General features: G+C 35.6%; 1 protein-coding gene across 1 annotated transcript in view; it reads right to left on the reverse strand.

The window, feature by feature from the left end:
- The window catches only part of LOC107226905 (sodium-dependent dopamine transporter), a 429,903-nt gene that overhangs the window by 399,831 nt on the left and 3,400 nt on the right, over positions 1 to 26,672 (reverse strand). The window lies entirely within an intron of this gene.

Consider the following 26,672-nt stretch of genomic DNA (forward strand, 5'->3'; position numbering starts at 1 on the left):
ATTACAATTTGCATGATTTCGGCATCATTTTGAGTTGCTTAGAAAGGCCCTCAATCTTCGATAATATAACCGTCTGTGGTACAAATCGTGAAGAGTTGGCAACTTCTTCTGTCCAGAGTATGATTTTCGTTGATACTCATCATTTGAACTTTTCCCATGGCGAATGTATGTGCCATCAAAAATTAACGCCAATTGGTTTTCTATATGTATGTTACAAAGCTTCTTAGCAGTAACGGACGTATGCTCAAAAATAAAATCATCCCTGCGCAGACTTCTGAATTTGAAATATCTTTTTCAAAAGATTTCATTACTGATGCACAAAAATCAAAAACTTGTTGTTCTCGCTCAAATTCAAGTATGAAAGCAATCATGTTATTCAAATTACCGCTGCGTAATTTAAACAAAAATACAACTACAGCTTACGTGATATTCCGGGATTTCAATTTCCGCATCGAAGTTATTTCAGTTAGATGACTAATATTGTCCCATGACAAGCCTGTGAAGATTTTGAGACGGTCTTCGGAGAACATCAAATCCCCTACTCTGTCGAAAATTGAAGAATCACTCGTAACTGCCATTTTTTCCAGATACTTTGATAATGCGTTGATTTCAATTGTGCTTGTATTTGAAAATACACGTAAATTATGAAGCTCTTCTTCGAAAAAACGCTTTTTAAACAAATGATTCTGGCAGCATAGATTACCATTGGGAATAAATATCATTGTCTTTATGAAAGATTGTAATCAAGTTTCGAATGGTACGAGAGCGATATTTTTCGTATATCTGCACACGCAGCAAAATCTATGAGTCGAAATTGTTCTACGAAAAAGCGTGAAAGTGAACTGCTTGTTCATTTCTACTACAGGGTGAATTGTAAACATCGGATACTCTATTGATAACTGGGAAGTAAGAACAAAACTTGAAGATTGTGAGAAACTCAGCGATAGATTGGACACTTATGCGACGCACATTTCGGTTCCTTAATATTCAGATTCCTTAACAGTGAAATTAATTCTAAATTCTATCGACATCCAATACACAGTACGTCACCAATTGTTACATCTGTTCCTGTAAGGTTTTTTACAATTTGCGCTTCTATTTCTGTCCGAATAATTTTTCTAGGTTTACTTGTTTTATAAATGAATATACCGCATTTAATATAATTGTTTCTATCAGTTTTCACTCCACAAGTGGACATCGTTTTGGCATATACGTGGAAAATAAAAAATCAAACATTCAGAACCTACATATTAGCAGTATTGATACAAGTAATATCAAAATATAGATCATGCATCGATTTGTATGTATGTTTGAAGAGATTCTTTGAAAACTAACCTCAAAAAACTCCACGGAAAAAGCGACGGGAGCACTGCAATGGCGAGATTACGACGAAGATACGAGGATCACGGGGGAAAATATATTCGCGCACTTAGATCTTTCACCAATAAAACACAGAGTGCACTACTCGGGGAGTACCAAAATTCAAATGGCGAAGAAGTAAAGGGTTGCAACAAATGATGACAATATTGAGATTCTAAAATTACATTGGGAATTTCTATGAGTAGTATTGGACAATCGATATATTTTTAGAGAAATTTTTTTCGATCTGTTTGTGTATTTGCAGGAGCGTTTCTGGAAGTGTAATAAATCGACCATAGAATACCCAGATATTGAACAACCCCGGAAAACTAATGAAAAAACCGGGTTTAATTTTTTTTTACAGTTGCGCACCGATGAAAAAAATCTGAGAGAACCAGATCTTATGTACTTTAAGCACACACTTTTTTTTTAAATACTGGTAGATGCTAGTCTATTCTATCATAATGAAAACAGGAAACGAAAACTTCTTAATTTTTTTGTACTCGGAATTAACGCCAAGATGAGTAAAAAGAAAATTTTTTTCAATTATTCTCACCAGTTCCGCGTTTGTGATTTGTTTCAAGACGATGGCTTCAATAAGGTCGAAAAAAAATAAGAACTCCAAAACGCAATATTTAACAGTCCCCGTTAAATAGGCAGATGAGAGGGTTCAAGTTTGGTCGAAGTGTATTCCTTTGGATGACAAATCTTTTGACCCCATTACCCGCCAAAAAACTTCGGGCGCATTTTTGACATGCTTATTCGGCTACACCCATTTTTGACTTTTATAACCGTATTCCTCCCACCACACGTACTTTACAATGAAGGATTGATATTCTCGACCTCGTATGTAATGTATTGGTAAATCTTGATGAACGGTCAATGAAAGTAAACGTGTATTTTCGTTAACGTTTCGGCCCGGATAGGGGCCCTCCTCAGGACGATCAATTTTTTATTTGTCTGTCAAAAACATAAATTTTCTCAGTAAGACATAAACTTCTATGGATATAATACTATTGAAAGTTATTATCTATTGTAGATTAGAGCGAACATATCGTATATCTATTATGATTAGAAAGATTATCGAAATTAAGGAGTAATTTACATTGTATAAGAAGGGAGATTAGGACACTGGTCACAATCATAAAATACAAAATGGAGAGCGATGGTTCTTCAATTGGATGACAATAAACATTGGCGTCTTCTCCAATTGTTAGAAAGGTTAGGTGTAAAAGATTTGAAAGTTAATAAATAAAATAACTGTACATATTCACAATGCATAAATCAAGAGATTAAGAAGGTTTAAGAAAGGGTTTGGTATAGTTAAAATAGTTGAAACGATGCCGACACAATGATAATGGTGTCATTATCTCCCTATTCTCCATGTCAGAACAATATTACTCGACCGTTTGAACCAACTAGTAAACAACGACTGTTGGGAGAAACAAATGTGACCCAGAGTGAAGGCGAACAAGTATAAACAAATGTGAAAACAGGCAACATAGGGACATCAAAATTACGTACAACTTATAATTAAGGTTAAACAAGGTGTGGTATGTGGGCGGTAATCAGCGGTTTGTAAATATTGCTAAGTTGTTCGACGTCTTGTCTAAGGTTAACTGAATTTGGATGCCCTACAATATTGCACATTTCTAATAGTAGACGTTTATAATAATTGGGTTCTTCAGAAAGGATTTTTGTCTTATCGTAGTTGAAAGAATGTTCTTTGTTGATCACATGTTAAGTTAGTACAGTATGTCGATCCTCATTACCTTGTACATTACGTTGATGTTGTTTGAGTCTAGTATCTAGATGGCGGCCGGTTTGTCCAATATAAACTTGATTGCAGTCATTGCAAGGTATTTTGTAAACAACATTGGATCGTTTGCCCATAGGAATCCCATCTTTTCCCTTATCGAAGACCATTTGTAAATCTTTTGAGTTTTTTCCAACAAACCTGACATTGTGTTTAGTAAATAACCTATTCAGTGACTCAAAGAGACCTGATACATATGGGATGGGAATAAATGTAGTGGCTGGTCTATTGTTGTCGTCTGCGGAAGCAGAGTCAATATTATTGTCAAGAAGTTTCTGATATGTAAGCGTCTCTTATTTATATGTTTGTATAAAAGGCCGAGTGGATAATCATTCCATCTTAAAATATCGTATATAAGTGACAGATTTTTTTCGTGGATTTCGGTACTTGATAGTTTAATGGCTCAGTCAATAAGATTAAAGATGGTACCTATCTTGTAGGACATCGGGTGGTGGGAATTAAAATTCAAGTATCTTTGAGACCAAGTTTTTTTGTGGAACCAATCTGTTTGGATGTTGGAGTTATTGTGTATGAGCAATAAATCCAGGAAATTGATAGTATTATTAACTTCTATTTCAATAGTGAATTGTAATCGGGGATGATATTGGTTGAAAATGTTCACTATGTAGTCTATTTTTTCTTTAGGGACAGCAGTTGAAATATCGTCAACATATCTAACATAGAAGGGTATATCAAAATCAAGTTTGCTGATGCATGACAACTCAAGGTCCTTCATTACAAGGTCTGACAAGATTGGAGAGAGTGGGGATCCCAAGATCCCAAGATCCCAAGAGAGAGGGGAGCAACCCAAACTGTTGTGCGTATGTGATTTACCGATAACTACGGAGTCATTACAACAAAAAATGTGTGATTCCTGTCGCCTGCGCATCAAGAAGATTAAAATGAAGAAAATGAAGACGGGAACAAAAATGATCAAGTTGAAATGGTATGTAACTATATCATATTAAATTAAGGTGTGCGTAAGACATTTTATACACGACCACAGAGCGCAACATAGCCAGCAGCAGCGTTCTGCTCCGTTAATTCCCCTAGCCAGTGAACTCCTTTAAGTCTATCGAATCTGTTTAGTATATAATTATTCGATATTTCGTCAATACTGCTAAAAAGGTATTTCATTTTTTATAGCCGAAAAATAAAAAAGAATCATCAAATGAAGAATCAGATGCTAAAATTGGTAGTGTAGAAACTTCGGGACTTTCGGGTGAATGTGCAACATTGATGATCATGTTAAATATGTCAGCAAAGAATAAAGTTTGTTAGGATTGTTACCTATAAAAAAAGAAAATTGACGCAAAAAAGATATTCTGAGGAAAAGTTAAAAAAAATTACAGGAGTGATGAAGAAAAAAGTTTTTATTTTAACTGACGATGGTCCAGATGCCCAGTGAACACATGACCTCCATATGACGTCATAGATAGGTCACATAGAGATCATCGACTTTTTACATAGATATGACATAAAAATGACTTTATTGATGACTCTGATATGATGTCATGTAGTATGACATCATTATGACATAGTGCTGACATAAAATTTGACTTTTATATGACGTCATGATTGTGACTTAAATATTACGTAAATATTATGTCTTATCCCTATCATATGTGTGACGTCACATCAAAGTCATAAATTTATATATTATTTACGTAAGAAATAAATCATACAATTACATAAATTACAAGTCATATTCTGACGTCAAAAGGATATCATAATACCGTCATATTCTTACGTAAGAAACAACTCATACTTTTACGTAAAATTGATGTACGATGAACGTCATACTTAAGCATCAGCTTCCGGTCATTCTTTTACATACGAGTGACATAATACTAATGTCACGACGGTATAAAAAAAACGATCAACGATACTTTTCTATTTATGTTCTATGTTGTATCATGTATTGATTTAATAATTCATAAGTGGAATTTCATATGATATTTCTTAATTTTTACTTTTATATTTAGTGTCCAAATTTAACTTACCGCAAATTCTCTTTAAATGCAAACATTAAATATATTTTTAACATTGAAAATATTAGGATATTGTCATAAATAAAATATATAAACTAATTTCAAAATTAATTATTATATTGTAATAGAGGTACAGTAACAAAATAATCACTATTTATAAATGAAAAATATAAACATTTTGACTTTACAAGTTCTGTTGTAACAGTTATATTATTATAAGCATTCTTAAATACTTTTTATCACTATGACATCAGAGTTATGTCATCGAGACGTCAGGTAAGTTATAATCATGTCAGCCAGACGTCACAATTTTGTAAGCAACTTTACATCACTATTTTACCTCAAATTTAAGTCATCTTGACGTCAGCTAAATAACAAGTACGTCAGCTGGACGTCATATTTTTGTAAGCTTCCGGTACCGACTTTACTTCTCTATGACATCAGAGTTATGTCATTTTGACGTCAGTTAAGTCATAATGATGTCAATTGGAGGTCATATTTACGTCATTTATCTTACGTAAGAATCTTACGTCAGGAAGTGGGAAATTATGAGTCATATGTGACTCATATATGACTCACATCTTACGTAAATCATGACGTGACATGACGTCATTCTGACATCAGTTTGACATAATTGTGTTCACTGGGTGATGATGATGATGATGATGATATCACAATTTTAAGAACTTTACACGAAAGTTTTAATACTACTGAAGACCGAACTCATAAAATAAAAATTTTTACTATTTTTAGACATTGGTCTTACAAAAACATTCTGCTAGAATTTTCCTACCACTACTCGCCATATGATATCTGTTGCAAAAAATATTGTTCAAGATGAAGGCACATTAAGCGATCCAAATCCTAAAAACCATCCATCTTTAGAAGCAGATACTGTTAATACTATAATTACCTTTTCTCAGTCTGATAATTACACTCAATTCATGCCAGGCTAAAAATATTACATCTCTGTAAAAGTGAATGGAAAAAGAATGCAGATGCAGAAACGCTTACTTTTAAACAATTCAAAAGAATTATACAAATCATTCAAAATCAATCATCCAACAGTAAAATGTTGTTCTTCAAACTTTGCTAGCTTACGACCGAAACACTGCGTATTGGCAGAAACTAGTGGTACTCATTCAGTGTGTGTCTGTCCGATACATGAAAATGTAAAATTATTATTAGATGGAGCGAATTTAAAATCAGTCACAGAAAATTCACAACGACCAATCAAAAATTATCATGATTGTTTGGATCGTATGATGTGTGATGTAAAATCTAATAATTGTTTTTTGAGATCGTGTGACAAGTGCCCTGGTATAACGAATATTATTGAGCAATTAGAACAAAATTGTGAAGAGAAATTAATCGAAAATATTAAGTACAAGCAGTTGGTTACAGCTGAAAGGACTTCATTACAAACCTTACCCGTTAACGAATTTTTACAATTTTTAAGTAACCGCTCAAGTAAATTATCGCTACATTCTTTTATAGTAAACAACAAAAGGAAGTTTTAAATGACAAAAAACTAAATTAATGAAAAATGAATGCATCGTAATTTGTGATTTTTCTAAAAATTATACCTTTATCATTAAATATTCTGTTCAAGGTATACATTGAAATAATGATCAAGTAACAATACATCCATTTTCAATTTATCATAAAGATGACAAAGACGAGTTGAAGATCAAAAGTTTTGTTTTTATGTTTCTATCAATAAGATAATATACAGGGTGAGTTTTTTATCTTGTCACGTCGAAATATCACAAGAAATACGCATCGTACAAAAAAATTTTCAGAATCAGAACTGTTTGATCTTGAGGGGGAAAATTTACTATGTGAAAATCAACCCCCCATTCCAACCCCTAAATGCGGGAGGGGTAGTAACTTTGAAATTTCGAATGGGAACCTCTATTTTTCATTGCAGATTCGTATTCTACATAAAAAAATACACAAGTTTCATTTGAAATTTTTTTTTTCGATTCATGACAGATGGCGCTTGAATCGCGAATAATCAAATTTTTGATTATTCCAAGGAAGGCGCTCCAAATCGAAGATAAGGAAGTACGTGTTGAATGTTGTCAGGAGAACAATTCGATTGTGTATAGTTTAACCTCATTCGAAACACGGATCAACAAATGCATCGAAGTGGGAGGTCGCCATTTCGAGCACTTGATGTAAAAGATCGATTAAAAACAAGCACCCCAATAGTGAGAGGCGAGGGGACTCACTGAAAGCAAGCACCCCGAAGGGAACAGAAAACATGAATTTACATCGTTATTCCTGGGTAGCGCTAAGAGTGGTTGTGGCGATTGAGGTGAAACTATGCACAATCGAATTGTTCTCCTGAAAACATTCAACACGTACTTCCTTGTCTTCGATTTGGAGCGCCTTCCTTGGAATAATCAAAAATTTGATTTTTCGCGATTCAAACGCCATTTGTCTCGAATCGAAAAAAAATTTCAAATGAAACTTGTGTATTTTTTCATGTAGAATTCGAATCTGCAGTGAAAAATAAAGGTTCCCATTCGAAATTTTAAAGTTACTGCCCCTCCCGCATTTATGGGTTGGAGTGGGGGGGTTGATTTTCACATAGTAAATTTTCCTCCTCGAGACCAAACAGTTCTGATTCTGAAATTTTTTTTGTACGATGCGTATTTCTTGAGATATTTTGACGTGCCAAGATAAGAAACTCACCCTGTATTTTTCGGATGGTGCAAGCGGACAGTATAAAAACAAACAAAAATTCCATAAATCTTGCTCATGATTTCAAAGATTTTCAAATAGCAGCTGAGTGGCACTTTTTCCCAACTTCACATGGTAAAGGGCCTTGTGACAGTATAGGTGGAACATTAAAACGACTTGCTGCTAGAGTTAGTCTTCAAAGGGTAAATAATCCTATTCGCACACCCGACGAATTATTTACTTGGGCGACAGAAGCTCTACCGAATATAACGAGTCGCTATTCGACAAATGATGAGTATGACGAGGAAGAAAAAGGAAATGGTAAAAGGTATTTTAAAGTATCATTGTACGAATCCAATCTCTCCTTAAGAATTGGAAGCAAAGCAATTTTCATTGTATGAAAAAAAAACTATTGTAAAAATTTTTAAATGAAAAATACTATATACATACGTTAAGAGTAAATGTAAACATTGTACGATGTAATGCAGAACGAGGTACTTATAAACTAATGTCTTGAAATCTTAATAAATTAATTTTTTATTTGCTACAATAATATTTTTTATTTATTCAATTATTTTTTCGTTCAATTCTTTACGAAGTGTTATTTGCTAATTAAATAATATTATTTAATTAAAAATATAGAATAATCATTTATATTACAGAGAAAATACGAGGTAAGAAAATGAGGCTTGCAATGGAACCCGCGCGCCGATGTGACGTGCCGCACTAGATAAATTAATTTTTTTCCAATAGTAATAATAATTTCTCCATCGATTGAAAATGCGCTTTTGATAGAAAATTTGACGTAGAATACGATGGTTATACTAAGAACTCGCTACGAGGTGGGGGCAATTGTTAAAAATCAATTTAAACATTTTACTTGTTTATATTACGAACCGCCCCTTTGAAACACGCGACACGCGCTAAACGTGAAGCTGCTTGCCCAGCACATTCCTGCGAGAGTCGCTTCCCCGTACACAACTAGATAAGTCAGTGAGTGCATTAGCACCGAAAAAGTGGCACAATAGCTACTCTGCAGAATTAACGCCCCACCACCGACGAAACCGAGCGGTAATTTTTAATCCATCGACACCTTCAAGTCAGTCGAAATTGAGGAGTGTGAGACCAACGAGATCTCAGCCAGGAGATAAGTGAGTGGTGCACCCCATCGATCGAACCAGCCACTGGAAAGGACCTTCCATCACGCATAAAGGCAACGTGGAGACTCAAGATTTCTTAACGGAACGGCTCGGCGAATCAGTGGTGTGTCCTAAGAGTCACTACCCAATGTGGCCCACTCCTCGACTCACCTTCGCTAAACCGTAACGTAGCACTCAGTTGTCCTAAAGCTCTTTGTTATTTGTAATAGTATACTTGATTTATTTCATTGAACAAAATATAAACCATTGTGAACAATTCGAGTCCCATCCATTCGTTTTGACCGTACCACTGAGAATCTGTCACTTAGAATAGCATACTTTCATCACAGCAGGTGCGTTTACACTTTATACAAGCGAAGCCCAAAGTATATTGGGAATATATATATATATATATATATATTCTTTTAGATCACGCAGGACGAGATCCTTCAGATCATCCTCTGCACGTGACATTTATAACAAAAGAATTGGTTAATAATTTTCAATGAAACTATTTTTCTATTAAAATTCATTCTTTTAGCTTAAAAATGAAAAAAAGAACTCTCTAGCTCAAACAGAACTGAAGTTATGAATTTTTGAAAATCAGTCTCCAGCCGAACATCGCCGGATTTTCAAATTTTCAATCTCCTCTGTTTTCCAAATTGTGTGAAAAAAAAATCCTTGAATGAGTATCACTTTTTTTTCGATATAGAACCCGTAAAAAAGATGCAGCTAAATCAAAAATGTGTCGGTCAATTTTTATGCAAATTTGTCCGATTTGTATAAGAAAGTCTCCTATACATGGTACACGAAGCGAGGTTAGTTTAATGATGCTTTTCGATGAAAATTTCGCTTTGCAAATGAAGATACAGACACAGTCGTCGCACATGTATCTCATGCGATGATCCTCGTAGCAGAAATAGAAGATCAAGGTGAAGTCCTATCAGACAATATTAAAATGGCACGGGTCGTCAGCAGCTTGACTTCACGTTATAAAAATTTTAAAACTGTTTGGTACAATATGAAGGAAGGCTGTGATTTGAATAGTTTGCTTTCGAGACTTAAACTTGGCGAAGATCAGCTGAACAAAATAAGCGAAGTAGACGTCTCTGGGGGCGCATACATTGCAAACTTCAAGAAAAAGAAGGGATCAAGCAACAAAACGATCGCCGACTTGAAGAAAGTCACCGAATTTCTCTTGTATGTTGAATTTGCACATTGAAAACGCGGAATACCCAAATAAAAAAGAAAAATCCAGGTCTAGTGACAAAAGAGAAGTTAAATCAAACAAGACAAGGTCCGTCGAATATGGTTTCTCAATAAAAACAGATATTGGAACAGCAAAAGATCTGGATGTTTGTCTCGCAGTCTGAGGGGCTGCCACATCCTCGATGCTCTCTGCCCCTAAATATTAATCATCGCACGATTTTATTCTATTTTTCATTAACAGCTTTCACGGTTCATTTTAATCTTTCCTTTGCTTAAAAGTAAGTAAGCCGCGTGCATGTGAACGCCACGTGGATCCCTTTGATTATTTTCTAAATGCCAAAATAAATGCCCGAAAATGTCGGAAGGTATTTTCGAGGAGTAGACATCTGGAGCGCACATGCAGGGCAATAAACTATCCGTAAAAGTGGCACGTAGATAGAAAACTGCAACAGTAACATAGATTAGTTAGTAAGCATAAACAAGGGATGAGCGGTTTTTGCCTGCACCCGTGCGGGTGGAGCGATGGTGGGCGAAGCTGTTCCACTACCCTGCCCCGGGCCCCAGGGCGCGCAAAATATTAACAAATCAGAATTCACAAAATATCTTTTCTTTTCCCTGATTGGTCCCACCTTCCAAAAACCGTGAAGAACCAATCAAGGGGCTGTTCCGGGTTATAGGTATATTCCTTTCAATCAGAAATTACAAAATATATTTCATTTTTTCTGATTGGTTCCCTCCTTGTGAAATAGCAAGGAACCAATCAGGGGTTTCTTCGGATTAATTTCCAAATTCTAGAAGAAAACCCCGTTCAACAGTTTTTCTTAGCTTCACTTCAGAACTTCAGCTTTTGAGTTTAAAGAAAACACTTCAAGTTCTGCCCATACATATTACATTTTCAATTCATTCAGTTTTGCTCGACGATGTTAATTATATATAATCTGTCGTCCTTGTTTAAACCCTTATTGGTATACCTATCTTAAAATTATAATTAACTAAATTCTTTAATTTTACTTTTGTTATTGTTCATATAATCGTTATATTCTTTATTTTTTTGTGCTACCCTAAATCTGGCCTTACTAAAATTTATTTAATAAACCTTATAAAGTAACAGACGAAAAATGATCTTCAACTGCCCGCTGAGCACACAGAGCCGCCCACAGCCCGAATTACCAAAACCATCGAAAGGTAAGTGACATTCTATTTATATTCAGCGTCCGACCCTTACGGAAAAAACTCCGAATTTTACCCCCAAAACAACCCCCAAAATAACCCTCAACCTCTAAGGGGTAAATTCGTACCCCTTAATTCAGGGTCAACCTCGAAGTCAAAGGTTACTCCCAAGTCGAGGGTTTACTTTCAAATCGAGGATCTACTCCCAAGTCGAGGATTTACTCCCAAGTTGCGGGCTTACCTCTTAAGTGAGGGTTAATCCCCAAGTCAAGGGTTTACCTCCAAATTGAGGGTGAACTTCCCAATCGAGGATTCATTTTGAAAGAATTCTCGAGTCAAGAGCTTATTATGTCATTTTATTGGGATTATAGATGTAACGGTATTACAAAAGTGCATTACACACCATTAGTAAATACAATAGAAACTGACTAATCAAGAAGTTGTCTGGTTATTTCTCATTTAATATCTTGAGGAAATCATATACATTAGACCTGTCCTTAAGAAGGGCAAAGTCGAATTTTAATGGTCGGAGCCCCCAAATTGGTTCGTAATAATTTTGAAAACATGTCAGAATTTTTTTAAATTTTTCCCTCGATATTTACCCACCGCTAGGAAGCCTTACTTTTTCCCATAAGAAAAGCATTGATTTTTCGTGATTGTTAATCTTTTTTTTACCGCTGCCCTAATTATCAGCTAAAAAATCGTAAATTCTCAGAAAATGTTGAAAGTTATGTTACCTTTTTGTCAAAGTTTTTGGAATTCGATACAAGCATTTTTGGGCTAGATCAATCACATCTTTTGTCCGCGTTTTTCGCAACATACAGAGAATAAAGATGTGATTAATCTAGCCAAAAAATGCTTGTATCGAATTCCAAAAAAATCGACAAAAAGGTAACATAACTGTCAACATTTTCAGAGAATTTACGATTTTTTAGCTGATAATTAAGGCAGCGGTAAAAAAAAGATTAAAAATCACGAAAAATCAATGCTTTTCTTATGGGAAAAAGTAAGGCTTCCTAGCAATGGGTAAATATGGAGGGAAAAAATTTTAAAAATTCTGACATTTTTTTTGAATTATTACGAACCAATTTGGGGGGTAAGACCATCGAAATTCGATTGTGCCCTTCTTAAGGACAGGTCTAATATACATATATTATATACTATATGCATTTGGATATTTATTTTTATCATTGAATGCCACGAAAATTATATATTAACATTATTAAATTCTTGAATAGCTATACGAAATCGCGTTTAATATAGAAGGAGGGTATAATGTATCCCCACGCAGAAAAATAATCGTAAATAAAATTTAATGTACGTATGTATAATTCATATACCCATGAAGAATTATCTATACCCAATGCATTTCATTCATTATTATATTATAATGAAGATTTGTGCGTACATGTACATATACTACATGAAAATATACAGAATATTCAGATTCGATAATTTTCAGATAATTTCCAAGAACTATCATATATATGGGTTTTCGTACAATTAATGGTCAGGCGCAACCCGTCCCCTAACCGGGCTTCAAAACGTATGTCTCCGAGAAAAGACTGATTGGTAGATTACGAATAGTATTTAGACGAAATATTCGTGATAGTTCCAGATAGAAGACAACTCCGAGCACGCGGTGCAAAAACTGTATTGGTCGATGCATAGATCAATAAGGAGTGGGAGCCCCGAAAGGTCAACAATGTTCAGTATGTTCCAGGCGTAGAACAGAACCTATTCTCGACAAGAGGCGCCACTTCTATCGGATATGTGCAGATCTGTAGAAATATAATACTACAAACCTGTATTCTCATTTTGCATTGAAATTCTGCGAAATAAGTGAAAAATCCTTGCAAACGTGACTGAAAACGGATGAACGCGTAAAAACGGTTGAGTAGTGAGGGTAGAGCGGCAGACGCGGAGAAGCGCTGTTTAAAATCTGTTTCGAAAATTGAAGTCAGACTACTTTGGATGCATCCAGGTACGCTGCAAGATAATGCATAAAAAATTCTAATTGCAATTATGCAAAAACCAATTATCTGACAGCACCTGCGTTGTGCACACATAAGGTACCTATCAATCACTACTATCTCGCGAAGAGCCTGTGCGGCAACTTAAAAATTGGCAGAATTATTAATTTTTGAAAAAATGCTGATTTCTCCGGGTTTTCCGGCCTTTCTCCGTTAATAATATTCTTATCGAGTCGTTGTAACACTCGCTTTCTTCGACTTTTGATTCTCTGCAGTTCGTATACTCAAAGCATTAAGATTGCTTCATTAGTTTTGGATTTACAAAAGAAAACAAATAAGCACGATTTTTTGCTATTAAATGTTTATAACAAATTAACAAATTATAATTGCAACTCGAAAACATAGCAGAATATAATGACGGACAGTTTTCCGTGTAATCGCACAGTCAGTATCCTGGTAATATTTTTGTCACAGATTCACTCGTTTTCTGCTCTATTGCTTGGTTTATACCAGACGATGACGTGAAGAGAAATAAAGCATATGAAGCACCTGCAGAACCTGAAGAACGAAATGTACAGCAGCAAGTTGAACGGGAGATACCTGCAGAGGAGCATTATCCAGCTAATCCAGAAGAGTAGCAGCATCCAACATATAATTTTCGGAGAAACGTAGTAGTTCCGCCGATACGCTACAGAGATATATAGTGCGCTATCAACTAACAATAAGAGTGTAGAACCTCAATCGTACACTAAAGTCATAAATTCTCTTGAATCCAAGGGCTTGTAGTCTACAAAAGGGACGATTGGAAGCGGTTTTGTATCAGCTACAGGAAACTGAACGGTAACACGAAAAACGATTCCTAGCCGCTTTCGAGGATCGACGAAACTTTCGACTTGGCAGCCGAGGCTAGTTGTTTCAGCCCTATCGACTGCAAATCGGCTACTGGCAGGTTGAAATGGATCCTCAGGACAATGAAAGGACAGCTTTCGTGACCAGACTCGGAGGATTACGGCAGTTTGGGGTTATGCCTTTCGGTCTGAGTAACGCTCCAGCTACCTTTGAACGTATGATGGAAGCCATTCTATCAGGACTCATAGCGAAAATATGCCTTGTACCTGTATCGAATGATGTAATTGTTTTTGGTTAAACTTTCGAAGTAGAGGTACAGACCTTTAAAGAAGTTTTTAGTTAGACTGAAGCAGGCAGGCTTGCGAATGAGCCTAAAAAAATTCATCTATTCCCACGAGAAATTAGGTTCTTTGGTCATATCGTCTCAGCTGATAGAGTGAAAACGGATCCTGCCAAGATCGAAAAGGTATCTCAGTGGCTCACGCTAAAGAACAAAAAATAAATTCGGAGCTTTTTTGGGACTATGCACATGCTGCTGAAGATTCGTGAAAGGATTCGCCATCATAGCAAAGCCTGTTCATCATTTAACTGGAAATAAAGTTCCTTTCGAATGGAGTCCGGAGTGCGAAAAGGCTTTCAATCACCTGAATACCTGCCTTAGTTCTTCGCCTATTTTAACTTTTCCAGAAGCTGAGCTTCCTTTCATTTTGGATACTGACGCTTTACTTTCTGGAATAGGTAAAGTTCTATCTCAGGTTCAGGAAGGTCTAGAAAGTGTGACTTGTTATTATAGTAGAGTCCTTATTGTTGGTAAAACAGAGAGAAATTTTTGTCGCCCGGAGAGAACTTTCAATTGTCATAAAAACAATCTGTATGGAAGGAAGTTTTCCATCAGAACAGACCATGCTTTTTTAAGGTGGTTACCTTCGCTTAACAATAAGCCCCCCCGAAGGTCAGATAGCTAGGTGGATAGAGAGGCTTGAGCAATACGACTTCGATTTGTCAACGAACTGGACTTCATTATGGAAACGGTGATGCCCTATTTCGTCGAGCCAGTAAAGAAATGACAGATTGTAAACAGTGTGCGCACCTACAAATATATCGATATGCCCTTCTTGCCATTCATATAATTTCACTCGAAGGACAATTTGAAGAATGGCAAATCTCACAGCTAGAAATAACGCCTTAGCTCAGGTTAGATCCTGGAAAGAAGTAGAAGCTGGCTCGCACTGGCAAGAAGTATCCTCAGCCGTGCTATATTTGAAAATTTATTGGGCTCAATGGGATTCTATTTATTTAATCGACGATTTTTTGTACCGAAAATGGGAATTTTCGGACTTATGGGAACTCAGATCGCAGCTTTTGGTTCCCAAAAATCGGATTCCACAAATACTAGCCGTCCGTCATAATTCTCCAGATGGCGGCCACTTCGCTTCAAACAAGATCTCCTGCAAGATCAAATAGCGTTACTTTTGGTCTTACTGTCGAGCTGATGTAGAAGACTGGTGCAAAATATGTCAAGTCTGTATGGCTATAAAGGGACCTCGAGCCAAGGATCACAGTTCACTTCAGATTTATAACGTTGGAGCTCGTTTTGAGTGAGTGGCAATGGATATCCTCGAGCCTCTTCCTGCATCTAACAATCACGAACGACTACCACGCGAGTGACCTGGGTTGATCCCGACCACGAGGGGTTAGAGTCCATTAGCAACTTCAAAAAATCAATTGTTTTTATATCAAATTTCGAAAGTGCAATATCTTGAAAGTGTTCTCCGATGGGCAGATCTATTACTTTTCGGCGAAAAGTTGCGGGGGTAGGTCACCGATTTTGCTGTTTTTTTTTTTCGAAAGCAAGTCAGAAAAAAAGATGATTCTCAAAATTTAAGCTTGATGCGCTCAAATCCGGCCGCTGGAGATTTTTTTAAATTTGAAAAAATTCGATTTTTCCGTCATTTTCAAAAATTTGTATCTAAGCTTCTGCATGACTCGTAAGGAAACTGCCTGAGGCCCCCCCCCCCGATTTCAACCATTTGAGGATATGTTATTCTTCATCGAAATCTAAGCGACCCGTATTTTTTTTTATCCTCGGAAAAACGGTGTAAAAGGGTGAAATCAGCCCCCAAAGTTGGGCATCCTCAGTGGTTGTTTCATAGCTTCGCATACTTCCAGTTGAGATACTTGAATGAAACCAATTGGAGAATAATTCCTATGACCAATAAAGAATAATGCATTTTGGTCGGTTACGACGGGGTTGAATAGTCGGAAATTATAGGGGTTCAAAGTTAAAAAATTTTCATAACTATAAAACTATTGTTCAGATTTCAATTAAATTAATTGCATTTGAAACAGGAAAAAAAAGGAGGGGACACGTATTTTTGCGTTCTTCAAAATAACGTCACTTAGAGGGTGAACTACCCTTATACACGTGCAGCCGAATTCCCATTAGAATCGCACTATTTTGCTTCAATTCGTCTTATTTAACATTACAAAGCTCTTTCTAAGCTACAATTTAGGAGCTTCTTCGTTTCGATAAATTTCGGTTGTATTTATAACAGCAACTACTCCCACAAATTGCCGAACGGTTTCTGGCATAGTTTCTTTTACGATCGTGAAATCTTCCGGAGCACGGTATTTTAGTATTTTGTGAGGTTACTGGAATCGATTGCGAGCTTACAATTTTGGAATCAACATCGTTAATGCTGTAAACATTTAGGACTTTGGTTATTATTTTTTTCCAAAACATTGAATTGAATCGGAAAGTTAACATGAAATGGCTTGTATACCATTGACAAAATTAAAATTATCTTGTGACGCAGAAGCATCAAAATAATTACATTTTGTTTCGGCGGAGTTCTAATTTGATCTGTCTGTTGCGACGTATCATGCGAGACATATGATAAAAATGAATCAGTTTTTCTGGTTGACTGGCGCGTAAAAACCATAGAGGTAAAAAAATTACAATAGCTTGTCCCCACCGCTTTTGCGGCTGTTTAAACTTAGATCTGAATTTCGGGCGGCCAGTCCAATAGATGCAGTCATTATGTGCAGCCGCGCATCAATTGATATTATTGATTCTGACCTTGCAATTTTGGAATCATCACATAGTAGATGTCACAAAATTGTACAAATATGATATTGTTAGATTTATGAAACGATTACAACGAATGAGGAAAATCGGTTTTTATTTTATTTTATTAATCCGAATACGTAAGTTTAGCTCCAAGTCTATAGTCTAATTCTCTTTCTCTTTTTCCGGTCTGATTTCTTCGCTATCAGTCGACCGTCAAGTACACATTATTGTACAGCGATGAATACAAATCTCGACTTACTACGCACCCAACAATATATTGAATTTCAACAATAATTAGTTATTTACTGTCGCATTATTTCCGTATTCGGAGGAATATGCATTACATTACTCATTATAAGTACTGCAGTAATGGTAATCGTCGAAAAAATGATAAAAACATAAGGACTTCTTGCACCAGGAACAACGATTAATCGCAATATTATCGCATCCTGGAATTTCACAATGTGAGGAACAAGTTTCTCCGAAACCGAAGTCCACAGGACTTTTGAATCCTTCTGGCTTCACTTCTGTGTAACTACTTTTAAACCAAGACTACTTGAAAAGTTTGGCATATCGTGGAGATGTTAATTGACTGTGAGTCAGGGATTGCAATTTAATAATGTTATTTTTCAGATGCAAATTCAGATCATAATTCATCAATAAAACACCGTCAGAGAAATGTCTGACAAAATTATTGTTGAAAAACTTATTACTTATCCTATTATGTTCGGTGTACCGCCACACGTCTTTACCATCTATTGCTCCTACTGCGTACTTTCCCACATTTCTTATATTAACATTATAGTCTATATCCTGTCTTTCTATCTCCATCCAGCCTCACGCCACTCACTATCACTCCTGATCTTTTATTTATTTTCAATTATGAACAATAAACCATTTAATCAGTACCCTACTGACGTCCTCATCGAATCCAAACTATATCCGATTATAACCACCCTTCAGGTGTATCCGTACTTTAAGCGGGAAAGAACCCAAATAATATGAACTGTCCATAATGGACATAACATCTGTAACAGTTTCACATTTCCAATTTTCCAACAGTAGATAACACTGTTTCTAAACGTGCAGTACGAACTTTTATTTGTCAAAATTATAACAACTCATTTAGAAATACTATAATCTCTTATTAATGTAGGAATACTTATTATACTACTTCGATTCTCCGTAATTTCGTACATTTTATTATGATGATAAATAAATAATAAAGCAAACATTGATATTAAAATGTTTGTCCGAGCACCCTGGCCTGTGTACGATAGGTACGTAGATAAAGTTACATTACCCGACTAGAAACAGCCCCACTAAACTCACAGCGAGTCATTTTCCGTTGATTAAATGGCAATTAGCCACCTTGTTAACAACGTATTACTATGGTGTATATTACTCGCTCATTTCCAGCTTAAACTTAATTCTCGGCGCAAGGAACGCAGGACTCGAATTCCCCAATTAACTGCGATAATATTTTCATTCCTCCACTGTAGACAAGTCTTCTACGTGTTTACCAATTTAAAGTCAATTCAAATTATCAAATTTATATGCACAAAGCACAACTAACTTTTTCACATTTCAAATTCATAAATATTGGTTACAACATTTAAAGTGGCTCAGTTTTTTTTCGGATTTCACGCACATCGAGGGACTATGACAAGTTAGATTCTTATTGCAGCAAACCACAAATCGAGTCGAAAATACTTACGAGGAAAATACCCGAGGTGAACCTTATCGATTTTCTTCATTTCGTAATACGTGTAGTAGAGGAAGCCTGGACAGAACGGATTCTGAACACATGTGATGAGACTTATAGATACACTCGTCATTGTCGGCAAAAAAGTAAGTACCAAAGCTAGTCCAATGGAATTAGTCTAAAAAAACCTGTAGCGTGGATGTAATCCTTAACAGCGAGATTATTATTCGAATCGTTTCCAAATAACATGAACAATCCCCGTCGTATTTTTGTAATGATTTTCCAGTAACGAATTTTTGCAATAAACGAAAATCATCATATAAACAGTTACCATGCATAAGTTGTTAACTTAACTATTTCATATGATACTTTGAGCTTTACAGTTTAGGTTGAAAAAATTGCAGTCGTATGAAAGTCCTTATTCACTTGCATTGTTTAATGTAAACTAACGTACCCGTGCATGAGCTGTTGATAATGTTATTTGGAAGCTATTCCAACAGTATTTTCACTGTTAGGGTGTACATCCATCTTGATTCCTAATTCCACTATTCGATCACGTTATTCTGCGATAAACTTTAGATATCCATCAGCTTTGCCCGTATCCACTTTGACCCGTACCCTCATTTTGAAACAAGTCACCCTGAGTGACAATTCGGAAAAAGAAACAATAATATTCGACTACCTGTAAAAAGGGTAATCATAAGTACTTTTGATTAAGAACTAATAATTCTGGTTGATAAGTAATAACCATGAATAATTCAGACACATACATTGAAGAAAATCGCAAGAAAGCATGAAAAAAGTTAAGTTTCCTCTTCGCACACGAGTGTTTACTCAGAGCAATTGGGAGGCATTTTCGTGGCATTTGCTTGACCACCAACTTTCTAAAAAAATAAAAAATTATATTTGAATATACAATTAGCGACGAGAAATAAGCATTATTCACTTTGCCTGGGCAATTTGTTTTACTCAGGCTTCTCCTTCAGGGTAATAATCATCCCTGATGTGGACCCCCAAATATCGGTGTCTTAAGATTTTTCTATAATAACCTAAAATTTTTTGATATAACCAATTGAAATCTATTCACTATTAACAAAAGATAATATATGTAGTGCTTTCACAATCAGTGGCTGCATCCCTTATTTCCTGTGGGTCCAGTTTAGGAGTGCTTTTTTTAATACATTTTTTATACACTATCATTTATAAATACATCACAATATGGAGAAAATCAGTATTGTACACCTGAGGTAACTTTCTTGTCAGTGCAAACCAGGCATACGACAGTTTGCTAAGAGCTAATGGCCATTCGATAAATTTATGAAATGATGTTGCTCTATGTGTCGATATAAGGACTAATCAGGAAGCAATTCTTCGATTTATTACTACTTACACGTGAAATATTGAATAAATTTTCTGTTTCTTTATAAATAGGCGTGATTGAGAATTTAATTGATGATGAGTGATGTTCCAGCTTCGCTGGTTCGATTTTATTCATTTCTTTTTTTTTTATGAATTTAAGAATTAGAGTCATATAGATTAAACTTAGACACTTTTCATGTTGGAAATGATCTGTATTCGGATTTCAATTGGTTGTGCACGCGTCTGTAAGTCTTGAAAAAGTCCACAATAAACGCAGCTATTTGAATTTTCTACACGCTTTCAATTAAAAAAACGCTATTGCGAGAAAATCAATTACAATGCAACGGATGTATAAGTGAATGATGAAAACACAGTGAGGGATATTGAATAAGAAAATTCAACGTGTATTCACCTTGGGATGATTAAAGAAACATCAGGCAAATTACTTGAAATTACCCTCTGAGGTTCGAAAGGGCCAATCAGAATGGAATCGATATAACTTAGTGCACGCGTTTCGTTTTAATGTGCTCATACCAAGGTGAACTGTACATCATACAAACGAGCGATGAGATGCAAAATCAAACTATCTCTGAATCGATGAAAAACACATGTTTCAAAACGTACTTCAGCTGCAGAGTAGTTGTACTCTCAAGCAACTATAAGTATATTTGAGAGTTTTCGATCCCTTTGAATCTCTTGGAAATTAACCATTACACACAATCACTCATTGTGAGGTTCTTAACATTGAGAATTTCTAGAGACGTTCAAATCATCTCAAACGCACCAAAAACCATCATGTTTCACATTGTGAAATATACCAGCTTATTTTGTGAAAATGTTGCATGGGCATTTAAACATAGGTTGAGTTCACCTACATTTCATATGCACTTCAGGCTATAGGTATTTCAGCAGAATCCACCTGTCTTCGGCAACCGAAAATGTATATTATACCACACAATCATGTTTTCTTCGCTTTCGGTGCGTCTAGACAGATACTAGAGTACTATTTTAAGCCTTCTTTGGACTCCTAGGACTTGAAAGTAAACAATCCTTTTTTTTCATATTCTCGTTCTCGTTACTTATCTTCTTATTATTCTCATTCCGCTCCTTCCTTTCCTCTCCTTCTTCTTTTTGTTCCTGGAGGAGGGGCTCCCCCAACTCCTCACAAAGGGCTCTGCCTCTTTGCCCCGCCGAGGGGTTTTGCACCCCCCGGACCCCCAGCTCTACTAACAGGCACCTTTCGTTACAACGCAGTTTCCGCGTGTACTGCAGCTTTCTAATGCGAAGCTCGGAAAACATGGTGTATTATATAAAATATCGTCATGTACAAGTAAATGTAAAAGTTGCAGTTTTTCCATCAAGGGAAAATACATCTCTATATAAAAAACATGTATCAGAATGTTGGCTTTAATGTAAGAGTATGAAAAGTTGCGAAAGTCAACATTAACAAATTATAAATACTGTGCTTGAGTCCATGTGTCAAATCTTTGTTATAAATTAGATCTTGAAAAGAAAGGCGACGAGAGAAACATTCTCTGAATAAAATATTCAATTAACCATGTAATGACCTGAAGGTCGTTTATTACCGAGCGGTAACGAATGGACTTCGCTTTGACGTTCTAGGACAACCGGAGGTTAGGTTGAGGGTTAAATAATTTTACGTATGTTTAGAATATCAATAATATATTTATTCTGCGGAAATTGGTGGAACAGTGAAGACAAAGAATGCAGTTCAGAGGGTAGGTGAGTAGTGTCCTAGGACGAGCCGAATGAAGCTTCGGTGAGTGCAGAGAGCAAAGAGCAGAATCAGGGTTCTGAGAATGGAAGGTGAAATGGAGAGTCTACTAAATAGGAGAGAGAATAATGAGTCATGAGTGAGAACACAAACTGAGCACGTAAAAACTATATATTTCATTTTTGTTTATGGCTGTATATTTATATTGAAGCGAAAAGTCCGTTACAATCGGAAGAACTTTTTCATCTGGTATTGTTGGTAACGGAGTAATAACAAAATGTCAATTTGGGTAAATTTTACTATAAATTATGTATGGTAAATTTTATTCGAATCGAGGGTTTATTTTGAGGATTCAAATCGCCTTCAATTATTTCGAGAGTCTTTAGCTAATATTTACTTGTTTTTAGAAAAGAAAAATTGAATCAAACAAAACTTGTATCGATGTAAATTTAGTAGATTCTAGGACATTTTACTTAAATCAAATGAATTATTAATCAATTGAGACAAGTTAGTTAGAATAAATGAATACATTTAATTAATTATTTGCATAACAGCAACTTTTTTTCCGATACATAATATCGTTATCACATTAACTGTCGACAAAGCTTTTCATCATAGTATTACTTATTGTTAGTTTACAGAAAGTTTTTCCATGCCTGTACACGGTGCACCTGCAACTGATGAGGAATGATATCGAGCTGTCCCTCAGATTTCATTAATTTTCGGATATATTATTCTTCATTGAAATCCAAGCGAGAGGTATTTTTTTATTGGCGGAAAAACGGTTTAAACGGGTGAAATCAACTCCCAAAGTTGGGCATCCCCAGTGGTAGTTTCGCAGTTTCGCATGGTTTTAGTTGGGATATTTGAATGAAACTATTTGGAACATGATTCTCATGGCGAATAATGAAAAATGCATTTTGTGCGATCACAATGAGATTAAATGGTCGAAAATTGGAAGGGTTGAAAGTTACAAATTGATTATAAAGAAAATACTATTGTTCATATTTAAATGCGATTAATTGCATTTGAAAGAGCAGAAACAAGTAAGGGATACCTGTTTTTGCATTTTTCGAAATAATGTCACATTGAATTGGTATTATTTTACTTCAGTTTATCTTACTTAATATTACAAAATTTTTTCTAAGCAACAATTGAGGAGCTTATTCGTTCAGATAACATTTTGTTGCGTTAATGATAAAAACCACCCGCCCAAATTAGCGCCGCCTTCTTGCAGAGTTGATTTTGCGACCGCGTAATCTTGCGGAGCTCGGTATTTCAAGGATTTGTGAGATTACTGGACCAAATTCTGACCGTGCAATTTTGAAATCCAACATGGTTAATGCTGTAAGTATCGAAGGAGAAAAGAAGGTGGAGTGTTCAGTGTAGTCAGTTGCTTCTACTACACACAGTTGCACAATTCAGCCAACTTTGTCAGCTGAAAGAAAACTTCTTTCCCCACTTTTTTTGGTTCTCAAAGAACCAAGTAGTGTGTTTGGTCCAATTGCGCAACAGACATTATTTCGTCCAGATAATGTGTACGCAGGAGTATCAAAGTCTGGTAGCCTTACTTTAGGAAAAAACGATTTATAGATTTCATGATTATTCACTTATGGGAATGAAAAAGTTATATGTACAGAAATATGGTATTATAATATTTCAGAATATTTCAAAACTTCGTTGCAGCATGTTTTTGTCCCCAACGTTGATTCGAAAAGTGTGCTATTGATTGATTCATGGAGTGGCCACTGCCCTGCAGCTGTACATGAGACACACCTCCGAATAAAGACGATACGTTGAAAATTGTACCTAAAAGAACCGAAAAGATTCAACCCCTGACGATTACGGTTTTAGGGTGTGGAAAAATTTCATCTATCCTTTCTCCGACAGTGTTTTAACAACGAATTATGATCTGAATTTGCATTTGAGGAATAATATTCTCAAATTACAATCTCTGACTTACAATCAATCATCATCTCCACGGTATATGAATCTTTTGAAGTATTTTTGGTTTAAGAGTGATTACACAGAAGTCAAGCCAGATAGATTTAAAAATTCTGCGATTTCACTTTCGGAGGAACTTGTTCATCACATTGTCGTTATTCAACTGTCTTAAACTTGTACTGACGCTCAAGTCATTGTGAAACAGAGTGCACTTCCTCCCGTGGGTGCATAAATGCAGGACCAAAACGCGCGGCGATATGTGGATACCGCCATCATACATCATGACTAAGTTCAGATTCTCATTTCAACGCGAAAACGAGGGTTCCGTTAATGATTTCTTTATGATAGATGGTAAAGATCGAGGCGATGATCATAGCACTGTGGATTTAGAAGGTCAAAAAACGGCTCATAACCTTATAGACGACGTTACTTCCAGTACTAGTCGCGTACTACAATTCCAAGTAGTAAGAATTGCCAAAAAAGGAAAAAAAGCAACGCAAACGAACCCAATCCGTCACCCTTCAGAGTCGACTTCGCCGTCTCACTGTATCAGCTACGCTCACCCCTCACTCAGGCAGCGACGCTCAACGTACTCTACACGTAAGCCGAAACAGGCTTCGCTCCAGCCGAAAATTTCAAATTGCAGTAGGAAGTTAAGAACCATTTTTCTTTGTCACGGATCGAGTCGTGCAGATAGAGATCAGCACTTTCAGTATATTCAATGGTATACCAAAATACAGCTCTTGACCAATTAATAGATTTTTATCAATTATTTTCTCTGTTCTTGTCAATTTGACTTGTCATCAACCGGAGAACTTAACCCTCCAATAAATTTTTCATCTCAACTGACGTGTCGTTTTGAAAAAAATTCGTTTTCAAATAGGAAACACGTTTCATTACGCACGCATGCGTCTTTTTTCTTTTATACCTGTCAGGTGTGCGAAAAAGCAAGCACTTATCGAGTTTCGTATAGCCAGAAAACGATACCGCTTGTTAATTGTATTGTGTGATATTCGTAAATTGATTATTTATCATATTATTATAATGAATGTATTATCTTGATCAGTTTGTTCAACCGACTGTTTCCTAAAAAGTCATTCAAACAGATTTTCGTGTTTTTCGATAGTCAATTAAATATTGCGATTTGTTGATCATACATTTTGATATCGATGTAATATTTTGACATTTAATACTGAACGACTCCAGCATGATAAAAAAAAAATTTTTTGTGAATTTATTGAAAACAGTTTTCAGAATGAAGTGAGCCATCGTAGAATGTAATCGATCGAATGGACCTTATTTTTATCGAGTTTCAAGCTGGTTAAAACGTAGCATTGATATTTAAACTTTTGTTTTTAATTTCATTGTTTTCTATTCTCGTAGTTTCAAAGAAGTCTCTATAGTTCACGAATATATTACTTTGATAAATACTTAATGTACGATGATCTGGTATTGAAATTAATTGTTTTTAAAATCAATTTTTAGTGAACCAACCTCCTTAACAAAGATTCTTGACGATACGTTTTACGACCTCTGAAATTTCCAGTTATAACATGGTTGGAGTAAATACTACTGCATCCTTGGCAGGCCATGATCGATTCGGAAGAAATTTACATACAAACAATGACATATTTTGTGGAGATATGCCACCAACCTTTTTAATCTCCTGTAAGTTTCGGTTGCAAGATGGTGACCACATAAACTGTTGAATGATTTGATAATTTTCAGAATCTCTTGTTAGTTGGCACCGAGTTCATGGATATTACGCGCCTTTTCACTGGCAATTTTCATCCGTCTACATCCATTATTGAAAAAGATATTTTTCAGCCGATTCGACAGGTATCAATAAAATAGCATAAGTCTTTTAAAACTTTTGCTAACTTCAATTTTTGCTTTACCCTCTATCAATTTCACTAAAATCAACAACTTTAATAATCCTCAATGCAACCGCGGTTCTTGCCGAAAAAAAAAATAACTTCATCCTACTAGTCGTATAGCGAAGGTTCCTAAAAAATCCATCATTTTTCCATCTCATACAATTCCTTTAGTACATGAAACTACGAATATCAAATCTTAATTAGATAACTAGAAGAATAGCAAACAATATTGACTATGATTGACTTCTATATTAAATCCTCGAAAGTAATAACCATTTCGTTTGAATTTTTTTTTTTTTTTACTCATGTCAAACTACAGTGAATTGTGCCGATGAATGCCGTCGTTTACTTCGAAATTTTCAATAAATACGACGAAGATGTTCATTTTAAAACGAAAGCATGCGCCCCTTCGAGAAGATTGCTTTTATGTTGATATTTGAATTTTCGAGTGCGTTTCTAAATTTTGAATAAATCTGTAATGCTTTCATTGAAAGGTCGATCATTTTTCACATATATAATCGAATTTTACAGTTGTCCTACTCTGAATACTATTTCTACTCATTTCTCTAATTCAATGAGACCTTTGCAATATACGTACGGATATCCATTTCAGTTAAACATAAGAGATTGTGGGATTTTGAAATAACTATCTACGTACATGTACATATATTCATATGAAAATACGTATACATGATTCACTTTGCATTGATGAAAAATTTAAATAGCACTTAGTAGGAATTCTTCGAAATAATGGACTGGCACTGACATGGCTATGAAAGACTGATTGG

The sequence above is a fragment of the Neodiprion lecontei genome, chromosome 3 (genome assembly GCF_021901455.1).
Source record: "Neodiprion lecontei isolate iyNeoLeco1 chromosome 3, iyNeoLeco1.1, whole genome shotgun sequence".
Taxonomy (NCBI): Eukaryota; Metazoa; Arthropoda; class Insecta; order Hymenoptera; family Diprionidae; genus Neodiprion; species Neodiprion lecontei.